Raw genomic sequence first — 25,753 nt, forward strand, 5'->3', positions numbered from 1 at the left:
GACAAATAATACATAATGGACCTCTTCTTTTTCTCACGCCATGAATCCTGCCCCTCTTTCTCATGAAAGGAAATAAATTGTTTTTCTTTCTGGCCACTGGAGTGACCACCTACATAGACCAAAGAGCAGCGTACTTACTCCATGTAACAGAGAAAAGTTAACTTTCTTCAACCACTGCAAGTTCCAAATAAATGTTTGTTGAATGAATGAAGGCTGTAGAAACTCCAGGAAATTTGTTTACAGCAAGGTCCCGTTCCTGTATTGAATAACAACTATTTCAGGGAGAACACATTCTATAGGTATTGATGGAGTAAATGTTGAGGATCGGTGAATTGGCCAACTTTATCAGCAGATGCCTGGGAGGAGGGCTGCAGGATGGGATTAGGGGAAATACAGGTTCTGGCGTAATTTATTTTTCCACTTAAAGGGGAAAAATGGGTATTAGGCAAGTGGGTATTACAGAGCTTTCTACAGAGAGTTATCATCCCCAAGTCACACTGATGTGCTAGGTGATTCCAGAGTTCCAGAACCAGTTTATTAGTTGTTATAGAGTCCCCCCCCCCAAATTCTCATTGCAGAACATTTGAAGAATTCAGAAAAATTGAACACTGACTATTGAAAAATTCAGAAAATATAGAGAATAAAATAAAAATCACCTATGATCTCATTGCCTGGAATGACTACTGTTAAAATGTTGGTATTTGTCCTTTCAGTCTTTTATTCTATATTCCACCCATATGTTCCAGTCATTATATAGTGATTTCCTAACTGATGGGAGCAAAGTGTCATCTGTGATAGCTATGCCCTGGCACAGAGAGGGATCCTTAGTTTCCTACCCCTGATTCTCATATCCACTCTTTGCTATATCCTGATACCCAGAGGCTTCCTCTTCATGGTCCCTACCATCCTGCACACAGTCCATTTGTCTATTTCTTGCCTCACTTTCCCAGTCTATCTTCTGAGATGTCTTTTGTCATTTATCTTATTTTAAATCACTACACTGATTCATTCTTCTTAACATACAAGTTATATTCGGTCTTCCTATACCACTTGCAAGGACCTTTAGAGTTGAGCTCATGATCACTGTTTCTCTTATATTTCCCCTGGTTCAAAGCAGCTGGCAACAGTTTAGAGTCTCAGTACCTTGCTCAACAAAGAAGCTAGGAGGTCAGGGGAGGTAGGTGCCGGATTCTCTTCTAGCATTGGGGGAGGGGGCAGTCTGCGGTCATAGTGGGAAAGATTATGATTTTGAAGTCATAACAGGACACTCACGACGTGGATTTACTCTATTTATTTTGAGGTGGACCATTTTTAGAGTCTTTATTCAATGTGTTACAATATTGCTTCTGTTTCTTGTGTTGGTTTTTTGGTCCTGAGGCATGTGGGATTGTAGCTCCCCAACCAGGGTTCAAACCTGCACCCCCTGCATTGAAAGGCAAAGTCTTAACCACTGGCCCACCAGGGAAGTACTCTGACACAGTTTTGAGTGTTGTATTAAGTGCATTTGTCTGCCTTATGGTACTCATTGTATGTTGTTCTCCGTAAGGGGACATTTCAGGGAAATATTCCCAGGAATTAGAGATGAACTCTGTTAATTTAGTTATTTGTTTAGAATTCACAGAAAATGACTCTGTATACTTTAAGCAAAAATAGAATTCCTTAGAAGGAGATGTAGCTCTCAGAAAATTGACAGGAAGAATGAAAAACCAGGGCCAGGAAGTACAAGTCCAGGCGTCTCTGCTGGGTCTCTTTAATGGGACCTGTTCAGTAATCTTCCCGCCTGAGGCCTAGAATGCATTAACTCCAGTGGTTTCTATGGTGTTTGAGGCCATTTGGTGATTCAGAGCCCTGGGAGAGAGAGGTTGACTGAGCTGAGCTTTGCTCCAGGCCAGTCCCTGACTATACTGAGAGGAAAGACTCATGGAAGGAACATCGGAAACTCTTGGCTTCAGCAATGGGAAAGCCAGCATACTGCCAGGAAGGAGGAAATGAAGCCTAGGCATCCAAAGCACACTGCAGTAATTTTCTTAATTGAGCAGTGGATAAGATGAAAAACATTAGCTTGGATTTGGCCCCATACATGAAGTGGAAACAGCTGCCAACACAGTGTCATAATAGCAGCTAAAAGCGAAGGTTCTGGAGTCAGAAAAACTTCGTGAAAATCTCACTCGGTCACCTATGTATTGTGTGACCCAAAACAAATTATTTAACCCATCTAAGCCTCAGTTTCTTACTTGGTAAGAATGGACATTGACTTGTGGTCAAGATTAAATGAAATAATGTACATAAAGTACTTACCCAAGCCTGATGCACTGCCCATAAGTGCCAGCATTATTATTGGAACTTTGTTGGGCTGCCAGATCTGAAATCTGTCATCTCTCTTTGTTCCTCAAAGTGGGTAAAGGATGAACAACAAGCTTCCTGAGCTCTTGCTCAGTTGATATTATACATGTGGACACATTTGTTTATAGAAAAGTTTAATTAATGATCTCTTTATGAATAAGTGCACAATTCATTTAATACAGAACTTCCGTGTCATTTTAAGAAACATTTATTAGCACACAGCAGTCCCTGGATGAGTGCCTTAAGGCCTTTCTTAGAAGCTCGCAGTCTGTTGCCATGGAATAGCTTTTCTGAAGGTTGGGAAACTGTAAATGACACATGTCCCATGGTGGAAATGAAGATGGGGCTTAGGGGCACACCACAGTACATGGGAAAGGAAATTACCATCAACATAATTGCAATCAGCTTCCTGCCTAATATTAGACCCTGTTATATCTTAGTATTACACATGTTAAGACATATCACTATTTAAATCATATCCCTTGATATAAGGCAACAACACATGCTGAAACCTTGTTAGAACATTGCAATACCTTTCTTAACTTGATTTCTTGCCTCTAGTTTCCATTTTAAGCAGTTTCAAGCACAGACATCAGATTTTCTTCAACTCTATCACAAATACTCAGGTGTTCTCAATTGCTATAGAATTAGTTCCATTCTTCAATTCATTCTTTCAGTCAACATTTATTAAGCTTCTACTCTGTTGTACACTGGGGATACAAAGACGACTAGAATACAGACCCTCCTTCCCAGAAATATACAGAATAGTAGGGGGACATACCTGAAAAAAAGGACAATGAACTGTGTAAGCATTTTAGTAGCATTATACACAGTGTCTTATGGGAGCAGAGAAGAGGAAACATTTATTTCTGCTTGAAGAGGACAGAGGAGGCTTCCAGTCCAGGCAAGAAAAAAAAAAAAAAAAAGGATAGACCTCATAGGTAACTGCAAAAAGCATGGTGCCTTCGGGAATCTGCAGTAGTGTGCCAGGGCTGACCTGTGGGAAGCATAAGGAGAGTGGGGAGTGCCAGAAAATCAGGTTGGGCAAAAGCCAGACTTACACGCCTAGCTAAAGAGCTTGGATTTCATTTTCGGAGATGATAAAGTGCTTAAGGGGTGGTTGGATGTAATTTATATACAGAAAAATCATGCTGGTGATATGGGGAAGAGTAGTTAGGAAGTGCAATAGGAAAACAGAGATTAGTTAGGACAAACTGTATGCAAGTGTTCATAATAACTGCTAGAAAAATATTTTAAGGCAGAAAGGGATTATAGTGGAAAAACATAAATTCCCATTAGTAGACAATGGATACCTACATTGTACTATAATCATGTGATGGAATATCACACAGCAGATAAAAATGATTGAACTACATCTATATATGTGAAAATGGATAAACTTCAAAATCATGAGAAAAAACAAGTTGAAAATAGATCTATAGAGTTAAACATCATTTATGTAACTTATAAACATACATTCAATGCCATGTATTATTCATGTGTCTGTATAAATGTAATAAAAATATAAAAACAAGGATATAAAAGATATATGCCCAACTCTTAAGGGTGGTTTCCTTCAAGAGGGAGGGACTCTACTGGGATCAGTTAGGAGCATTCACTGTATATGTATTATTTTATTTCTTAAAAGAATACCCAATGATTTGAAACAAATAAAGTGAAATAAAATATAATTAAACATGAGGTATATGGGTACCACTATGTTTATACTTGTTTATGCTTTAAAATTTTCATACTAAAAAGAAGTTCATCTTCACAACATCTCTGTGAAATGATTCTGTTTTTATCCCTTTTTCATAGATGAGGCACATAATGTTTAACTTGGCCAAGTGCCCACAGCTAGGAAGTGGCAGGGCCAAGATGTGAGCCCATGTTTTGGCTCTGGAGTCTGTTTTAACCCATGTTCTCTGAATTGCTTCTCCCATGACTAAAAGCAATATCAGATACATTGTAAATAACAATGAATTGAAACCTTTCAGAAAATCGTAAAAATATAAGCCAAATTCTCCTTCTACATCCCTCTCCCATCTATAGTGCATTGCCTCACAGACTTCTCATAACCATTTTTGTTTTAAGTTTTATTTCTTAATCTATCAACTTTAAAACTCATCACATTTTCACTAGGAAGGATGATGAGGAAATGAGTACTCTCACATTTTCCTTTCCTATCTTCCCCTCACATCACCTCCTCTTCATCACACATGACCTTCTTTCATATAGATTGATACATTATTTTGTATTATTGAGGGCTCTCACATTTACACTCTATTTTGTAACTATGTATTTTCATGCTTTAATAAGTTACCCAAAAACTACAAAATGAATTAAGAGCATTATATTAGTATGACATGTTAATATATTATTCATCATAGAACCAAAAAAGTTTGAACCCCAGGGAAGGAGATTCATGCTATTTTTTAGACAATTTATTTAATTTATTTATTTTTGGCTGCATCGGATCTTCGTTGCTGCACACGGGCTTTCTCTAGTTGCGGCGAGCAGCGACTACTCTTCCTTGTGGTGCGCGGGCTTCTCAGTACGGTGGCTCCTCTTGCTGCAGAGCATGGCCTCTAGGTGCGTGGGCTTCAGTAGTTGTGGTGCACAGGCTCAGTAGTTGTGTCACACGTGTTTAGTTGCTCTGCAGCACGTGGGATCTTCCCAGACCAGGGATTGAACCCATGCCCCCTGCATTGGCAGGCGGATTCTCAACCACTGAGCCACCAGGGAAGCCCACGATATTTTGCTAGACCTCTGCACCCAGGAGTTAAGACAAGTAAGGCTTAAATGTTAAGACAATTAAGGGCAAATAAATTCTCATAGTTTATCAGAGAATACCACATTTTAATTTGCTTTTCATTTTGCCCTCAGGTTACTCATATAGTTTTTAAGTTTTCTGATGTTTCTTTCTTTTTGTAAATGAGAGAAGTAAGTAAATGCCTTCAATTTATCACCAAAATAATCCAACTTTCTAACTATACTATATGTTAACTTTATGCTAAGATGATTGTCTTCTTTTCTTTATGGTTTTTAGCCTGGTACCCCTTCACCTCATCTCCTGCTTTGATTCTGGCTAGCTGCCCTTTATGCCAGCAGTATGGTCATCAGCCTAATATTACTCTCTATGCCACTTGTGGGTTAGATACATTCTTTACGTGTGTGTGTGGTGTGGGAGGTCTCCTACCTTTTTGTTCTTGGATCTAAAAAAGAGTGGATATTTTTCATTTTGTTGGAGCACAACCTCAAGTAAGTTTTTTAGAGAGAATGCCTGAGAGGTAAACATTTCTTTGTTGTTGAGTATATTTATTTTGTTCCCCATTTGATTAATAGTTTAAACTGAGTCTAGAATTCTAGATTTTTGGAGTTAGAATATTTTTTCCTAAAACTATGAAAGGCATTGATTTGAAGTTCTCATTGTCTTCTAACATCTACTATTATTAATGGAATTCTGAATCCAATATAATTTTTATTTCTTTCTAGACATGTTTATATCTCTGCAAGTTTTTGGGATCTTTGTCTGAGGTGTTCTGAAATTCCATGAGGCTGTGTCTAGGTGGCGGTCCTTTTTCATTCCTTGTTCTTGACATTTATTAGAATTTCTGTCTAAAGAAGCATTTCTTTCTTTAGCTTTAGGCAATTTTCTCAAGTTCTGTCTCTTTATTTTCCCTATTTTACTAGAACCTCAGTATTGGATGTCTTGACAGATTCTCTGTGTTTCTGCTCTTCTCTTGCCCTTTATTTCTTTTTATTATTATTTTATAGTCTAGGAGAGTTCCTTGACTTTTTCTTCCCATCTTTCTATTGCATTTAAAATTTTATCATTTAATTCTTGTCTCATATTCTTGTTTCACATTTAATTCTTGTTTTCACACTTATTTCTTGTTTTTAACATTTAATTCTTGTTTTCTGATTCTCTCCTTATGGCAGCCTATTGTTTTCTGGATGCAAATTGTTTTCAAATGTCTGTGAGGATATTCAACATATTGAAAAGTCCTTTTATGATGCCTAACTGCTATTTCTGCTGAAATCTAGTGTTCCACTCATTCCTCTTTATTTTTCTCATTTGTCTTGTTTTTTTTCTTTAAATTATGTTTCTTGGTTGTCTATTGATATTTTGAGTGTAGTTCAATGGGTTTTTCCATCATCTCACCGAAATTCAGGAGGTGACTATAAACAGCTTCAAATTTCCATCTCCTTTCTTATCTTTGCCAGCAAATTTTATAGACTGAATGTAGGTGGACAGTGAAGGGTCGTACAACTTTCTTGAGCACTTCTTTTGTAAATCTTATAGGTGATCAAGTAGTTCATTTTGGAATGTGGGAGTCATGGGTTTCTATTGTCTTGGGACCTCAGTTCAAAGTGAGATAAAAAGAAAAATCTGACATTCTCTAACTCAGGAGCAGAGAGTCAAAATTTGAGGAAAGATGGTTAAAAGTTGCAATAATTGAATGTAATCCTTAGCATATTTCTCATGAAGACCGTCAGTTGTTAACAGTGGTCCAGAATGGGTCCATTTTGAGGTGAATCCACCTGCTCCTCATAGACCACGATAGCCTGAGGGGCTGGGCTTGAGATTATTCAAGCAGGAAACCACTGCACTTTGGATGGAATGTCTCTTCCCTTGTTCTCTCTTCCCCTCGCTGAAATAACGGAGGGGTATTTTAACTGTGAAAGGTTAAGCAATTTCCATTTTAAATACGGGACAAATTGCATTCTGTCCATAGACTGGACCAGGTTTGAGGGATTAATAAGAGCAAAGATAGAGTTGATCATTCAGAGAGGGCCTTAAATATTTTGAAGGCCAAATATCTTCACTGGGTGTTTATTCAGCATTTTAGAATTAGCTAGGCTATGGGGTTGGCCAAAAAGTTCCTTTGGTTTTTAAGTAAAAATGAAAGACACATTTTTCATTTTCACCAAGAACTTTATTGAACAATGCATTCACCATATTGTTCCACTACCTCCTTCCATTTTTCAGGCAACTTCATAATTCCATCTTCCCAAAACTTTTTATCTTTTTGAGCAAAGAACTGTTCCAGGTGCCTTTTACGGTCTTCCAGGGAATTGACATTTTTTCCATTAAGAGAATTTTGTAAAGACTGAAATAAATGGAAATCCGAAGATGCAATGTCTGATGAATATAGCGGATGAATCAGAACTTCCCAGCCAAGCTGTAACAGTTTTTGTCTGGTCATCAAATAAACACGTGGTCTTGTGTTATCCTGCTGGAAGATTATGCACTTTCTGTTGACTAATTCTGGATGCTTTTCATCAAGTGCCACTTTCAGTTGGTCTAATTGGGAGCAGCACTTGTTGGAGTTAATTGTTTAGTTTTCCAGAAGGAGCTCATAATAGAGGACTCCCTTCCAATCCCACCATATACACAACATCGCCTTTTTTGGATGAAGGCTGGACTTTGGTGTGGTTGCTAGTGGTTCATTTCACTTGCTCCATGATCTCTTCCCTTCCACATTATTGTACAGCATCCACTTTTCATCGCCTGTCACAATTTGTTTTAAAAATGGAACCTTTTCGTTATGTTTAAGTAGAGAATCACATGCAGAAATACAGTTAAGAGGTTTATTTTGCTTATGTGGAACCCAAACATCAAAGCGATTCACATAACCAAGTTGGTGCAAGTGATTTTCAGTGATTGATTTGCAAATTTTGAGTATGTCGGCTATCTCCTGTGTGGTATAATGTTGATTGTTCTCAATTAATGTCTCGATTTGATCGCTATCAACTTCAACTGGTCTACTTGACCGTGGAGCATTGTCCAGCGAGAAATCTACAGCACGAAACTTCGCAAGTCACTTTTGACAGCTTCGATAAATCACAGCACCTTCTCCATACACTGCACAAATCTTTTTTGTGTGTTTCAGTTACGTTTTTACCTTTCTTGAAATAATAACACATAATATGCTGAAAATGTTGCTTTTTTTCTTCCATCTTCAATATTAAAATGGCTACACAAAAATTCACCAATTTTGATTTTTTTAAAAATCCACACTGATATGATAGCTGTCACAATACAATCTGACAAAATAGTTTTGAATGAAGTTAAAGACAACTAAGAGCTATCAGAGCCATCTTATGGAAAAAACAGGATGAACTCTTTGGCCAACTCAATATATGAGGGTTGTTATTAAGATATTCATGCAGGAAGATAAACTTTTTCGATTTCAGTTAGGCTCTGAGACTGTGACCTCAGTTATTTTGTGCCTCAGATAACTATTGATCTCTCCTTACTAGCAGACCTTACAGTCAGACTCTTGTCTCACCACATGGTTTTATTAGAGTTAAGGATTTCTTTTGAAGAAATAAGAAATTTCTAAGCTTTAAATTTTACCACATCCCAAAAGGTTTTGGGTCATCATTTTGTACTTATGTTTCATGAGATCACACATGAATCTAGAGCTAACAGGTTTTGACTCCCCCTGATTTTTTTGTTAAAATGGATCCTAGGGCTGTGGGGCCCATGCTTACTTTCGCCAGAAATGATGTTAGGCTATCTGCTGGTAAGAGTGGGCACAGAAGATAGGATTTTAAAAAATCATCAGCTAACCGCAAGTCACCAATATGGTTAAAGCAAATAAATGTTGATATTTCAGTGATTTATTTTTTTTTATATTTTCCTCTTGCAGAATGAGAGACAGAGTTTAGACCAAAATTTGGATCATTGTCTTAATTGTAAAACTACACAGTCAGTGTAATCAATAATCAGATACAATCATATCACAACAGAAATTATTTTTGTTCTAAATCATGACTTTTTATTAAACCATCCCTATTAAATTTATATGCTTACACAGCACCATAAATTCAGCTCATTATAGCAATGTACATGAAATCCATCCCCCCTTTACCTGTTATCCATGAAGTCAATTATATTCATGAGTTTGCCTTGTAGTTTCATAATATGTAGTCTTATTCTTTCCTAGACTCTTACCTTGAGACGTTACCTTCCTCCTTTACCTTTGTTCCTTCTACACAATTTGCTATACTTTGCTTTTGTGTGAATCCTGCTCTGACTCCTCTCTCTCACAGAAACCATATGATAGTCAGGGTACGCATGGCCTTTTCTGCCTGGGTCTCTCAGTGACCTCAAAGTCCAGGCCTTTAATCCAACTGACCTCCTCTATGTGTCATTGACAACCAGGCCTATAACACATTCTACCAGGAGCCACCAGAAGCTGGTAGAGGTGAGAAAGGATTCTCCCCTAGAGCCTTTGGAGGGAGTGGCCCTGTTGACACCTTCATTTCAGACTTCTGGTCTCCAGAATTCTGATAGCATAAGTTTCTACTGTTTAAGCCATCGAGTTTGTGGTAATCTATTATGGCAACTCTAGGAAACTAATATATAACCTATGACTTATTTACAGCCTATTGGAGAAGACAGATGTACCCATAACTAACAAATGTAATAAAGGTATAAGAGCTATATTCATTCAGTTGACAAATATTAATTGAACATCTACCATATGCCAAGCACTGGGGATACAGAAATGAATGGCACAGACAAATATCCTCACCATCAGGGAGAGCACATTTTAGTGTGGAGGAGACAGATAAAAAACACCAAACCAAACAAACAAACAAATAATATGGCAAATTAAAAGGTAATAAATTCTATGAGGAAAAATAAAGCAGAAAAGGAGATAGAAAGTCCCAGGAGGGAGGGCTTGTCATTTCAGACACTGTGGTTAGGAAATTTTTCACTGTGAATATAACGTTTGCACAAAACCTAAGGGAGAGGAGGGAGAAAGCCATGCAGATATCTGGAGGAAGAGCAGAGAGAACAGGAAGTACAATGGTGCTGAGGCAGCAAGAGCAAGGGGGCATGTATTGTTAGCACACAGTGAGCAAGGGGAAGTCACAGGAGGTCAGATCAGACATGGGTCATGGTGATCAAGCAAGGCCTTGAAGCCACAGTGGAACTTTGGCCTTTACTAATCTGATTGGAAGTCGTTGGGGGTTTTGAACAGTGAAGTTAGATGATATCACATATATTTATTTTGCAAACTTTTTACTGAATAATATTTATATGATGTATATCTCATATATTAAATATAAATATATTACATATGTAAATGTTCATAAGTATACAGCTCAGTGAGTTTACTCAAAGTGAAAACTCATTGTGTGTAACTAGCTTCCAACTCAAGAAACCCACTACCAGCACCCCAGAATCTCCTCTGTGTCCTCTCTCCAGTCACAAACCTTTCCCCCTCCACAAGGGTAACCTCTACTCTGACTTCTAACATAAAGAATTAGTTCTGGAATCTAATAGTATGCCCTATTTTGTGTCTGGCTCTTTTCATTCAACATTGTGAGATTCATGTAGCTGTACTTTGTTTATTTCCATTGCTGTATGTATGTGACTATGGGGCACAATCAAATACCATGGGTCTTATTTATCCATTCAGTTATAGATGAATTTATGAGTCTTTCTGGAGATTGCTATTATAAACAGTGCTGCTCTGAATGTTCTTGTGTACCTTCAGGTGAATGTACATATACATTTGGTTAGATCTATGCCTGAGAGTAGGATTGTTGGGTCGTAGAGTATGCTTCCCTTTAACTTTTTTTTTTTGAGTATGCTTACTTTTAGCAAGTATTGTCAAATAGTTTCCTGCTGTGATTTTACCCACTAGTATATGAGAATTTCAGCTGCTCTGCATTCTTGTCAACACTTGGTTTGTTCTACTTTTTCATTTTAGACGTTGTGGTGGTGGTACAGTCACACTCCATTATGGTCTAATTTCGTAGTCTCCTGATGAGTGATGGTGTTGAGCACCCCTTCTCCATGTGCATAGTGGTTACTTGGATAGATTCTTTTGTGAAGTATGGTGTATTTGGGAAGCATTGCTGTGGTTGCTGTGTTGAAAATAGACTATTTAGGGACAAGTATGGAAGCAAGAAGACTAGTTAGGAGGCTAGTTTAATAATCCAGGTGACACTAAATGATGGCGTGGACTAGGGCAGTAACAGTGGAGGTGGTAAAAAAAAAAAAGTTCAGATTCTGGGGTATAATTTGAAGGTGGATGAGAACAATCGTTCTGATGGCAGTCATGACCTGTCATGGTCTGGAAATAACATGAGGGTTAAGATAATGATGTTGATAGCTCAGGAAGACAAAATTAATCCGAGATCCACCACTTCTTTGTGTGATTTGGGGCAAGCTGTCTAGTTTCTCTATGCTGCTTTTTACTCACCTATAAAGTGGAGATAATAACAGTATATACCTTATAGAGTTGTTGGGGAGAATGAATGAGATGTCGTCTTTAGAATTGCAAGTTCTTAATAAAAGTTAACTGTTATGACTTGGATTAAGTTCAGCCAAAATAGCTAGTTCAAGGACTTCCCTGGTGACACAGTGGTTAAGAATCTGCCTGCCAAAGCTGGTGACAAGGGTTCAAGCCCTGGTCTGGGAAGATCCCACATGCTGCAGAGCAACTAAACCCGAGCGCCACAATTAGCCTGCGAGCCACAACTACGGAGCCCACGTGTTACAAATACTGAAGCCGAACGAAATAGCTAGTTCTGAGGATTGGCCACAGATAACTATCACCCAACCAACTCACGAAGAAACTTTCAAGCTACTCACACTCATCCTCCTCATACATGAGGTGCTTTAGACCTGAGTCCTGGACTCCTCTTGTGCCCGTTCTGTTTTCTTCTGCATCACTTTCATGATGCCTGTTCTGTAACCATCTCACAGCTGCCCATGCTCAGTTACATTTTGCCACACTATCTTCTTCTGGACACCAGCTTCTGGGCATGGAAGTTGGTGTTATCCTTTCCTATGCTCCCATCCTTCATTCTTGCATCTATGTGCTTGTATCATCTGTAAGTGTTTTGTCATCATTGCCTTACTTTTCTGCCCTGACCTTGGCTTTAATCACTCCCCAGGCCTAGTAACTTTACGGTTGCCATCTGAGTTCTGAACCAAACAGGGTCCTGATGTTGGTTTATTTGTGATTGGATTTTTCAGCTTGTACCCCCTGCAGCAGCATCAAGTGAAATGTACAGACTCAGATGCATAACCTTTCTTTAAAATTTAGGATTCTCAAATACAACCTCCAGACCTGATGATCTTCTAGGACCCAATGAGCCTTGAGTAAACTGAGGGCCTGAACATGCACCACTAAAGGCCAAACCTTGGTACACCTGTAGACCCTCCCCTGAGAAGTTCACTTACCTTCTAGTCCAGTCTGTTTGGAAAGCCAGCTGGTAGAATTCTCTTCCTTTCCCCACCTTCCTTTCTCCCTCTCCCCCTCCTTCCCTCCGTCCCTCTCCTCCTCTCTCCTCCCTTTTCTTCTTCTTTCTCTTTCTCTGTTCCTCAGCTATTAATTAAAATAACAACAATTTCACAGCTAATCACAGGCTGTTTCACAGCAATACTTGCACTGTTGTTTTACATCACACGAACTTTATTTATATAGTGCAATAGAATACGTATAGCTCCTACTATATTCCAGAAAATATTTTGGAGATTAACAGGTGATTTGAAAACAATACTCAAAGTTATTTAATTTTATACATGTTTAGCTTTCCTACCGTTAAAAAAAAGTTCTTCAAGGGCAATGTACTTATGCAACTGTCTCTCACAATACAATGCATTCTACAAAGTAGGTATTGAGTAAATACTTTTCTTTTTTTTTTTTTTTTTGCAGTACGCAGACAATCACTGCTGTGCCCTCTCCCGTTGCGGAGCACAGGCTCCGGACGCACAGGCTCAGCAGCCATGGCTCACGGGCCCAGCCGCTCTGCGGCATGTGGGATCTTCCCGGACTGGGGCACGAACCCGTGTCCCCTGCATCGGCAGGCGGACTCTCAACCACTGCGCTACCAGGGAAGCCCAGTAAATACTTTTTGATTAATAATCCATATAACTATGATATGGGTTGTTTTCATTTTTATTCTGAATGCCAGTATTATTTACATGCTTCCCAAATAACATACATCATAGGAGGTTAAAAACATCCTCCTAATTTTAAGGGCATTTGTTCACATGATAACAAAACATTTGTTTGGCATGTTAGTTTCCTTTTGTTGCTGTAAGAGATTACCACAAATTTAAGGGCTTAAAACAACACAAATTTATTATCTTACAGTTTGGGAGGTCAGAAGTCTGAAATCAGTTTCACTGGGCTAAAGTCAAGATGTTGGCAGGGCTGGCTCTTTCTGGAAGCTACGAAGGGAGAATCCGTTTTCTTGCCTTTTTCAGCTTCGTGGCTAATTACATTCCTTGTCTTGTGGTCCCTTCCTCCATCTTCAGCATGCTTTCTGCCAGTCTCTGCTGCCGGCATCACATCACCTACATCACCTGCTCCTTTTTAGTCATAGTATCTCCCTCTGCCTCTCTCTCATGAGGACACATGTGATTATATCACTCGGCTCAACAAGATAGTCTAGGATACTGTCTCTATCTCAAGATCCTTAATTTACTCACATATGCAAAAATTGTTTTTCCATATAAGGAAACATCTTCACAGAGTCTGGGGATGAGGATGCGAACAACTTGCGGGTAGGTGGGCATTATTTTTCTTACTACACCTGGCTAATGTTAATTCAAACAAAAAGTCAAAATGAAGGAAAAGTTACTTGAGATGCAGAATCACTCAATTGTGCAGTATTCTGAAGGTTAAATGAATTCACAGATGAAGAAATGTGGGGAAACCATGAGGGTTGCAGAGGGTTCATCTGTTAGGCAGTTAGTGGAGCTTGGTGATGTATGATGATTAATTACCATCCACCTAGGCTGCCCCAGGTGTAAACAACTCATAAAGCCAGAGATGGCATCAATGGTTTATTAGTTCCCATGATGGAGACATCTTAATTGGATGTGGTCTAATTGTCCATTTTTCATCTTTTTGAGTTTAACAAGGGTGGGTGTTTGCATGTACGTGTGGCAAACCTCTCTTTATTCAAAAATTTCTTTTCTTAAAAAGTTGTGTGCACATTAATTTTTTACATAAAAAATACTTGAATGGACTTTCTCTACTCTCACTCTTTACCAAGAACATTAAAGCAAAATTTTCTAAAATGTCTATTATCAAGATTAGTTAAGGAGGGCTCATCTAGGTGCCCTGAAAGGTAAGTTAGGAAAAATCTATATCTTTATTTAGATTAGAAGCTATTATTTTCTAATGAGTACACCCTATGGCATCCAGGGGTTTGCAGGAGGCACTGTCCTCTGTAGCAGGACTTGTCAGGTACTGGGCTGCAGGGTGCAGGAACACCCGTAATTAGGTCATTCTTGATAATTAAGCTCAATCCTCCCCCACCCCGAGGTGACACAAGTCACTATTGCCTGGAAAAGAGAAGGTTATCTAGGTTGCTTCCTGCTGTGACTAAAGGGGCTGGGCACTGAGATGACCTTGAGGAGGAAAAAGGTGTTGATAAGGAGGATGCAGGAGGACTGTACTGGGGCACAGGGCACTAGCTTCACCCACTGTCCACGCCCACTGCAGGTGACAGAGGCCTCAGCTGGGGAGGAAGAAGGGGTCAAGGAATTGCCCAGGTCCCCTAAAATCTCCCAAATCTGCATTACCTTAAATTTGGGTTCTCAGTGGAATAATCCCCCAGAATAACACACTTATTTATTCCCAGCTCGTAAACACGGATGAAAAGAAATCTCTACACACGGCTCAAACCCATTTCTTGCTGAGTCTCCTATGGATGAATGATCCGTGTAGTTCTTTCTCTCCTTCTCTCCTCATTGCTCTGTCAGAAAGCTTATTAATGTATGTAGATTCCTGGCTTTTCTCCTGTATGAATGATTCAGAAACAAATTGAAATGTCAAGTTCTCTATGGCTTCCTGGTGATATTGAAATCTACCAGTTCCTATTAAATTTCTATCATCTAGTATTATTCAGGGACAAAAGATCAATTAATCCCTGTTCTTCTCCTCCTGAAAAACACTGGTCACATGAAACCCTGCTATGTGAGCTCTTTAATCAACGGAGTCAACGAAGCACCGGAACGTGGGGGAAAATGGGACCCAGGCACAGAAACAGGGGCCATGCCTCTTTATTAACTCTGCATATTATATGAGGAAGAGAAGTTCAGAAGATTTGATTGATAATCACTCAAGTATGCCTTTTCATAAGGAAGAAGAAGTTACTTCCAGGTTTGAGTGAACAGCTTTGGAAAAAATATATGATTTTATTTTATGCGACATAAGCTACCTTTATAGAAAGAGTAACCACCCCTTTTATGGCAGAACTAATATAAAAGAAAAAGATTTTTTCATCATTACTTCCAACTACTCCCTTGGCACTTTTACAAGGAGAGCTGAGCAGTTATTGTTTCTGTCTCAAGATAAAAGTAACGAGAAGTATCAATAAAAAAGTAATTATCATAATACTAATTATAATAACCCAAGCCAAAATAATAACAATGGAAGTAATAATCATAAAAAAAACATTATTACATCTTCCCCCTTTAGGTCTTTCACCCACTGAATCTTTTTAATGTGTAGGACCTGTGGGTTTTCATCCATTCTGCCTTAAGCGGTAATTGCATTTGATTCAGCCTGCACAATTTTACCCATAATATTAGAAGTAAAAAAGAGTCGTGCATTGTGCTTATTATTAGTTATTATTAAAGATGGGGATCAGTGCCTTATCATGGGGAGCCATCAGGCTGTCACAAACAACTTCCTTTCACTCACTTTCACACCGCTGTGATATTCAATCCAACCCTGATTTCAACTGGGCTGTTTTAACTGAGAAAACCACTTATTGGTTTCTACTTCTTAGGATCTGATTTTGCCTTCTTTTGTGACTTATTCTGTTAGTTTTACCCCCTGCATTCGGTAAATGTCATAATCAGAATAGAAACTATGTTGCATCCAGACAGAAATGTATCTTTGTAATAGATATCAATAATTTTCCTTCTCTGGATTGGCTCTGGTTTGTAAAGTTGTCTGTCCCCTGGAACACAAACCCTGTGGCCCTTGCTGATTGGATTGGGGGTAGGCATCTGACAGAAGTGCTGCCAATTGCTTTCTCCATGGATTTTCATGTGGTAACCAAGGACAGCGACCCCTCTCTGGCTGTGAGAGTCACAGGAGTTCAGAGGGCCACCTTCTCTACAATGTGGAAGAAACTTGTTTCCAGGAAAGAATGAAGCAGATACGAAAGACAAGGGGAGTCCAGACAGCATGAAACTTGTCTCTGGAGCCCAGATTTACCCTGCTCCTTTCCTGCATTCATGTGAAGTTCCCTCATATACTCTCAACAAACTCCTCTTTTCCCAAGTTAGTTTGATTTGGGTTTCTGTCCTTTGTAAACCGATGAATCTTGGTGAATTGAGTCTTATTCAGGTAGTGGGTCTTAGTGTCATAGGAACGTGACGCATTCAGTGGCCAAAACAACAGTGGTGCAGTGGTGGCAGTAGTGTTTTCTTTATAAGGAAGAACTAAAACCTGAGAATGTTTTCCTACTTTAGTAGATTAGTGAACTGTCGAGATTATATTTATGATTAACCACCATGTATACTTTCTTACATTCGAACATGTTTTCTTGAGTGGGAGAGAAGAGGTGATGTTGTGTGGGTACTCGGAATTGTGTGGATTCTGGATGTATCCCGTGTTAGCATCAGGAAGATGTGGCCTTGAAAGAGAGTTTGATAACATGGCCTAAAGCTTGCTCAGTATTGTAGGCTCTTCCAGGTCCCAGAGCTTTTGTCCCATTTATCCACTGGATCCACCTGGTTCAGACATCCATCTTCAGAGCATTATGAAGTGTTTTTTAAGCTCTGTGTTTCATAAAGCCAACAATATGTAATGAAATGTTTTAGGGGGAATTTCTCCTCGAATACAAGTGCCTTCATTTTGGAGACTCAGACATATCTAGATTTGTCTAATGGAGTAGGAGTGTTTGCAACAGAAGCTGAGATTATCCTAAGGAAACATACAGTCTAGTTGGGCCCAATAACAAAATGTCAGTCTGAGGGGAGGGGCTGAGCACCATGCAGTGTGATGACCTAGTTCCCAGTGCTGGGACTTCCCTGGTGGCACAGTGGTTGAGAATCTGCCTGCCAATGCAGGGGTTGTGGGTTTGATACCTGGTCCAGGAAGATCCCACATGCCACAGAGCAACTAAGTCCATGTGCCACAGCTACTGAGCCTGTGCTCTAGAGCCCTCACACCACAACTACTGAGCCCGTGTGCCACAACTAATGAAGCCCACGTGCCTAGAGCCCATGCTCCACAGCAAGAGAAGCCACCTCAGTGAGACACCCACACACCACAATGAAGAGTAGCCTCAGCTCGCCGCAACTAGAGAAAGCCCACATGAAGCAACAAAGACCTGACGCAGCCATAAATAAATAAATAAATTTATTAAAAAAATAAATGAAGAGTTACAATGTTTATTAGCCCAGTGTCTCAGGGATGATGGGATCAGTACATGGCAGAAAATCCCAAATATCCTCTGAGGATTATAGGAATAGCTGGGAAAGATCTTGGGGAGGTTCAGAGGTCTTGCAAAGTGGGTGGGTCAACAGCCAGGAAGGGGAAAATAGCTAATATTTATTGTGTGCTTGTTATTCACGTGATTTATATGTTTAATAACCTCCTATCTTGTAGCATGAAAACTCAAATATTACGGGGTTTATGTTTCTCTCCTGTCCTCTGCTCAGCCCATGTTCTCAATAAAAAGGATGAGGTAGAGTTCTCCTCTTCGAAGAGAGGGGGAAAGTGGAAGAGAGGGTCATACTAAGTTAGGAAACTGAAGGCAATCTTGGCTCAGGAAGCAAGAAGGTAGAGACCCAAGACTTTTCCAACCTAGCTTCTCCATGGGTGACAAAACGGGCACCAACTAACTTTTTGTGCTGGAAGTCCTGGCTATCCATATAATCCAGAATTATTATACTATAATTATATTATAGTATATTATATTATATTATGTTATATTATATTATATTATAATTGGATTTCATTATATTCAAACCAAAGCCTACATTTGCCAGGACTGGGATGGATTTGAATTGTATAGTTGGACTCCTAGAGCACCCAGGTGGTGAGTTGCACAGGACTGCCTTGCCATTTGATTAACCTTTCAATGTGACTTATATTTATACCTAGTCGAATTTGGGGGCCCCTATTTATTACATTATGATGGAGTTTTAATCTTGTCTATAGTTATCTGAAGTAGATACTACTTTTATATCCAATTTATCAGCATGAAATTCTAAGATTAGTTAGTCTACTGAAAATCATGCAGCTAGTGAATGTGAAATTAAGCAGTCTCAATCCATAACTTACTCTAAAAAAACTCTTTACTAATGTGTAATATACATACAGAAAAGTGCTCATATTTTAAGTGTACAAATTAACATTTACAGACCACACATGCATGTGTAATCAGTACTCAGAGGAAGAAACAGATCACGACCAGTGTCCCAGATCTCTCATGTCTCTTTCCAGTTGCTATTGACTTCCAGTTGCATAGAGTAGCTTTAACTGTTTTTGTACCCTTTATAAGTGAAATTATACAGTATTCTCTTTTATGTCTGGCTTTTTTTTTTTTTACTCAACACTATGTTTGACAGTTTTATCTATGTTTTTGCATGCTAGTTCATTCCTATTGCTGTATAGTATTTGATTCATTGTACTATTGGTAGGCATTTGGGTAGTTTTCAGTTTTGACTATTGACGATAGTACTGCTATAAATATTCTAGTACATGTCTTTAGGTAAATCTATTTATACATTTCTATTGGGTATTTACCTAGGAGTGGAACTGCTGTGTCACAGAGTAGATGTATGTTCATCTTTAGCAGGTACTGTCAAATAGTTTTCCACAGTGGTTGAACCAGTTTGCTTTTGCACCAGCAGCATGTGAGAGTTAGGGTTGCTTCATATTCTTGTCAGCACTTGTTATTTCCTATCTTTCTCATTTTAACCATTTTGGCAGGATTGGAGCAGTATCATGCTGTGGGTCGTTTTAATTCTCTTTACCCTGTACATTTTCATGTTTATTGGTTATTTGTTTATCCTCTTTTGTGAAAAGTATGCTCAAGACTTTTGCCCATTTTCCTATTGTCTTATATGTCTTTTTATTACCACCGTACTGGAGTTCTTTCCATACTCTTGATACGAATCTTTAATTGGATATGTGTTGTGCTATGTCCTCCATTTTTTGGATTGCCTTTAATTTTCTTATGTTCCTATGAAGACTATGGTGTCTTTATGCTGTTTCTTATGATGTTCTATGGAGACATCATGAAGAACAGTGACAGTCTTAACCTTAACATAGTTCAGTTTATCAATTATTTTCTTTCGTGGCTAGTGTTTGTACATTCTCTTTCAGAAATCTTTGCCTACTCTAAGATCATGAATGTGTTCTCTTATATTTATTGCTTACCTTTCACATTTTGATCTGTAATTTATCTGGACTTAATTTAAATGTATGGTGTGAAGTTGGGGGTCAAGGTACATTTTTTTCCCATATGAATATCCAATTGCTCCAATACCATTAACTGAAAGGGCCTTCTTTCCTCCATAGCACTCAGTGTTACCTTTGTATTAAACTGGATGATCATATATGTATGAGACTGTTTCTGAACTCTCTATTCTATTTTTTGGTTAGATAGTCTGTCCATAGCCTGTTCTTTTCTACCACTATGCTGTTTATATTAACCGATTTGTACTTGCAGGCTTGTGTGACCTGGAGAAATATGGGTTACATACCATATTTTAAATATTGTCTTATAAATGAATTTACACATAACAAAGTAGAAATAATATACAGTGTAGTATATTATTATTAATTAATTTAAATCTTTTTCACTGAATAATCAGACACATACTTTGTTACATTTGTTTAAAAGAAATATCTGTGTTCTAATTCTTCCTGAGTTTTCTCTTCTTTTTCAAGGGGTTTTTGATCATCTGTCAGTTACTTCCTCTCTTTCCATGCTGGTCCAAATTTCACTCATTCCTGGACACAGAATTCTTAGAAACTCTACATTTATTTGTTGAAAACTCAAACTTTAACTATAGGGAGTTACTAATGTTATTTCTGAGTTTCTAAGTTTTCTATTGTGTGGATCTATGCAATAATGAGATGCCAAAAACTGCTTCAGTGAACTTTCTGAAAAATGCCTGATGTAGGGTCTTAACACCTGAAGAGAGTTCCTTATTTTCTGTGATGTATCAGTGGGAGGGATTATATAGATAATTTTTGCTTTTGGTGGAAAGTAGAAAACTTCCAATTTGATGGTTAACTGAAAACATCTCCCCTTTTGCAGAAGTCACTGACTCACTGTTGCATTACTACAATTGCTCTCTTCTCTCACTCCCATTCATAGTAGTCTGCAATTTACCCAATGAACCATTTAAAACTTGCTTATTTGGGTGTTACACTTGGAAGTATATTCCATATATTATATATATAAAAAAAGAAAAAGCTGCCACTCATTAGACACATACAGTCTAAGGATAAGTAAAATTAAGAAAGTGGCAAGATGTGAGTAAACCTAAAATGAGCTTTCCCACCCCTCACTTTCTCACTGACCATAGAGGATTTTCTTTGTTAAAGAGCATAATGAATGTTTATATGGTCTCCATTCAGATTATAAATGTTAGTGAGAGAAGGATGCTCAACACTGGAATTTAACTTGGATCCAAATTTGAAAAAAAAATCAATGCTTATTCGAGGCTTAGGTATAACTAAAATGGTCATCAGATAATACAGTTTTGCTTTTGCAAGAATTGCTATGAGTCCTGTTTTTATGAGGGGCCTCAGGTATTGATAAAATAATTGGTACCATAATGTAAAACCTGATTTCTTTTATGGGCAGGGAAATTTGTGAAATTTTGGCCAATGACATGTAAATGGAAGAGTTATATAAAGTTTTCCAGAAGTGTCCTTTCAAAGGGAGGGCCAGGATCTCAGATGTGATGGGTAAAGCTCAAGCATCTATCTTGTTACCATGAGGATGAAGCCAGATCTTGGGGACATGGGGAGTTGGAAAGAGCATGGGCCCTAACCAGACCAGTTCAGGACTGCTTACTTCCAGACTATGATAAAGAAAGAAACCTCTACCTTGTTAAAGTCACTTCTTTAGGTCTTTGGTTTATGCAGCTGATTCTTATCTTAATGGGTATACTATTTTAATATGGACTTAATGTGTACTGTCTTTGGAAATAAAGTCCCTTACATACTAACAAATGCCATTCTGAGAGCACGTTTGTAAGTGCAATTTGTGCATAAGCCCAACAAAGTTAGCCTAGGTACCCAGCTAACACAATCGGATATATATATATATATATACACACACACACACACACACACACACACACACACACACACAGAGTATACATACAGTATTATACCATATATACAGTATAGTATAGTACTGTACAGTAATAGGTTTATAATACTTTTCACACAAATAATACATAAAAACAAACACAAAAAATAAAGAAAACATTTTTAATCTTAGAGTATCTTAGAGTACAGTACCTTGGAAAGTACAGTAGTACAGTACAACAGCTGGCATACAGGGGCTGGCATCGAGTGAACAGGCAAGAACAGTTACTGACTGGAGGAGGGAGAGGAGGTGGGAGATGGTAGAGCAGAAGGATCATCAGCAATAGGAAATAGAGGGCAAGCTGTAATTTCACTCACGCCTGACGTTGATGGCACAGGTTCTGATTCCTTGCTGGAACCAGGGGCATGTTCACATCTTTGAAAGTTCTCAGCTTGAAGGTTCATATGTAGGGGACTTACTGTAATTTTTTTCTTTAAAAGGAGTGAGCGTGTGTGTGTCTCTGTGTGTGCATGCTTGGTCCAATATGTACCACTATAAGACTACAGGGAGAAGGGAATGAATATAAACATAATTCACTGGAAGAGAGATCTTGACTGGTACAAGACTTAAGGTAACAAAGCCAATTTGGACTGCTTAGCTGGAGCCTTTCATGATGTTATTCTCAATTAATTAATTTCAGCTTGAGGAAAGGTATTACTGATGGTAATTTTTTGCCTTGGAATGCCCCCCCCCCACCCCAGAGAGAGAGGACATGGCTATCCCTTCTGAGTAGATTAAATTTTCCAAATGCAGCAATGGATGGAGATTCGCACTGGAAAAAAAAAAGGATGGATTTGTTTCAGACAGGAGGAGAGGAGGCTGATTCTTGAGACAGGGGCAAGTGTGTCCACTATGGCACCCAAGGAAGATTCTAAATTTTTGCCTGTTTTATTCAGCTTTTTCTTTGGATTGTGGGAATAGTGCAGTTTCAAGTTTTTACCTCTGCTTTGCAATTTCTCTGGTTGTCTATAGCATCTTAGAACCTAAAACCTGTTATTGCAATGCCTCATGTTGGGGTAGTTGAAGGGAATTAAGGATTACACCACAAAGGAAAGTATAGGATTTTCCCATTTCAGCCTCTCAGTGAGGCCAGAACTATCAAGGGTAAGAATAGTTTGGGATTCAAGGTGTGACCATGATGAAGCTGGCAGATGCCCAAGGAGGGGTGACAGGATGAGCAGGAACAGCTACTTAGCTAAGACTTGGGTGGGTATGAAACAAGTTCCATTTCCCCTAGATTTGCCAGAGCTATAAACTTTCTTTCTCCCAATTTACAAAAGAGTCAAATCTCTCACCCATTAAAATCTTACTGAGATGCACTGCTTGGTATATTGTCCTTGTGTGTTTAAACTTTATGTCAAAGGAACACTTTGAAATATTGGAAACAGCAAAAGCAGTTCTAAGAGGGAAGTTTATAGTGATACAAACCTACCTTAGGAAACAAGAAAAATCTCAAACAACCTAACCTTACAACTAAAAGAACTAGAAAAAGAACAGAAAACCCAAAGTAGTAGAAGGAAAGACATAATAAAGATCAGAGAGGAAATACATAAAAGAGACAAAAAAACACAACAGAAAAAATCAATGAAACCAAGACTTGTTTTTTTGAAAAGGTAAACAAAATTGATAAATATTTAGCCAGGCTTATCAAGAAAAAAAGCATACCCAAATAAAAAATATAAGAAATGAAAGAGGAGAAATAACAACCAGTATTACAGAGATCATAAGATAATACTATGAACAGTTTTATGCCAACAAATTGGACAATCCAGAAGAAATGGACAAATTTCTAGAAACATACAACCTGCTAAGACTGAACCGGGAAGAAATAGGCAATCTAATCAGACTGATCACTAGTAGTGAAATTGAAATTTTAATAAAAAACCTCCCAGAAAATAAAAGTCCAGGACTAGACAGCTTCACAGGGGAATTCTACCAAATATATAAGGAAGAGCTACCTATCCTTATCAAAATATTCCAAGAAATTGAAGAGGAGGGAACATTCCCAAATTCATTCTATGAGGCCACCATTATGCCAACACCAAAACCAAAGACACTACAAAAAAGAAAACTACAGCAATATCTCTGATGAATATAGATGCAAAAATTCTCAACAAGTTATTAGCAAACCGAATCCAACAATGTGTACAAAGGATCATACACCATGATCAAATTGAATTTATTCCAGGGATGCAAGGATGGTTCAATATCCCAAATCAATCAATGTGATACATCACATTAACAAAAAGAAAGATAAAACTCACATGATCCTCTCAATAGAAACAGAAAAAGCACTTGACAAAAATTCAACATTCATTCATGATAAAAACTCTCATCAAAGTTGGTATAGAGGGAACATTTCTCAGCATAATAAAGACCATTCATGACAAATCCACAGCTAACATCATACTCAATGGTGAAAAGCTGAAAGCTTTAAAAGCTCTAAAATTGGGCTTCCCTGGTGGTGCAGTGGTTGGGAATCCACCTGCCAATGAAGGGGACACGGGTCCAAGCCCTGGTCTGGGAAGATGCTACATGCCACGGAGCAGCTAAGCCCATGCACCACAACTACTGAGCCTGTGCTCTAGAGCCCGCGAGCCCCAACTACTGAGCCCACCTGCCACAACTACTGAAGCCTGCACACCTAGAGCCCGTGCTCTGCAAAAAGAGAAGCCACCACAAGGAGAAGCCCGCACACCACAACAAAGAGTAACCCCCACTTGCCACAACTAGAGAAAGCCTGTGCACAGCAATGAAGGCCCAACGCAGCCAAAAATAAAATAAATAAATAAAAATAAATAAATTTAAAAAAAAACTCTAAAATCAGGAATAAGACAAGGATGCCTGCTCTTGCCACTTCTTTTTAACACAGTATTGGAAGTCCTAGACACAGCAATCAGAAAAAGAAATAAAAGCCATCCAAATCGAAAAGGGAGAATTAAAACTCTCACTACTTGCTTTTTTTTTTATTCAAACAGAAAGTCCCCAAAATTATAATCATCCTCATCAGTTCACTCAGTCCCATGTAATTAATGTTTTATTCATCTTGATCTTTTGTTAGCACTTTTATGAATTTATCAGTTTTCCATTAGAGTTCTGAAAAATGCTTATTCATTCAGTTCAGCAGTATAGTCAGTTACCAGAAACCGGTACTTGTCAGAGTCTTTTCCATGAATTCCTTGAAGATGAAACCCTTTTATAGGAACATTTTTGCCAAAGCATCAGAGTACACCCAGAACTGTCTGTAAATGACAAAAGACTTAAAAATGACCACGGTTAAAGATTTGATGAAAGTTCATAATAATGAAATTGACAAGGAAATTTAGTTATTTCTGAGATATACATTAAAATCTCACTATTTGTAAATGACATTATACTATACATAGAAAATCCTCAAGACAGCACCAAAAAAAAAAAAAAGAAAACACTTCTAGAACTCGATGAATTTGGTGAAGTTGTAGGATACAAAATTAATATACAAAAATCTGTTTCATTTCTATATACTAATAACAAACTATCAGAAAGAGAAATTAAGCAATCAATCTCATTTACAATCACATCAAAAAGAAAAACAATACCTAGGAATAAATCTAACTAAGGAGGTAAAAGACTTCTACTTGGAAAACTATAAACATTGATGAAAGAAATTGAAGATGACACAAACAGATTGAAAGATATATCATATTCATGGATTGGGAGAATTTATATTGTTAAAATGATCATACTACCTAAGGCAATCTACAGATTCAAAGCAACCCCAGTCAAAATACCAATGGCTTTTATTTTTCACAGAACTAGAACAAATAATTTTAAAATTTGTATGGAAAACTAAAGACCCCAAACAGCCAAAATAATTTTGAGCAAGAAGAACCAGAGCTGGAGGTATCATGCTGGCTGACTTCGGACTATACCACAAAGCTACAGTAATCAAAACAGTATGGTGCTGGCACAAGAATAGACACATAGATCAATGGAACAGAATAGAAAGCCCAGAAATAAACCCATGCACTTATTTTCAATTAACTTATAACAAAGAAGGCAAGAATATACAGTGAGGAAAAGGTAG

This window comes from Mesoplodon bidens (genome assembly GCF_964165515.1).
Source record: "Mesoplodon bidens genome assembly, chromosome: 11".
NCBI lineage: Eukaryota > Metazoa > Chordata > Mammalia > Artiodactyla > Ziphiidae > Mesoplodon > Mesoplodon bidens.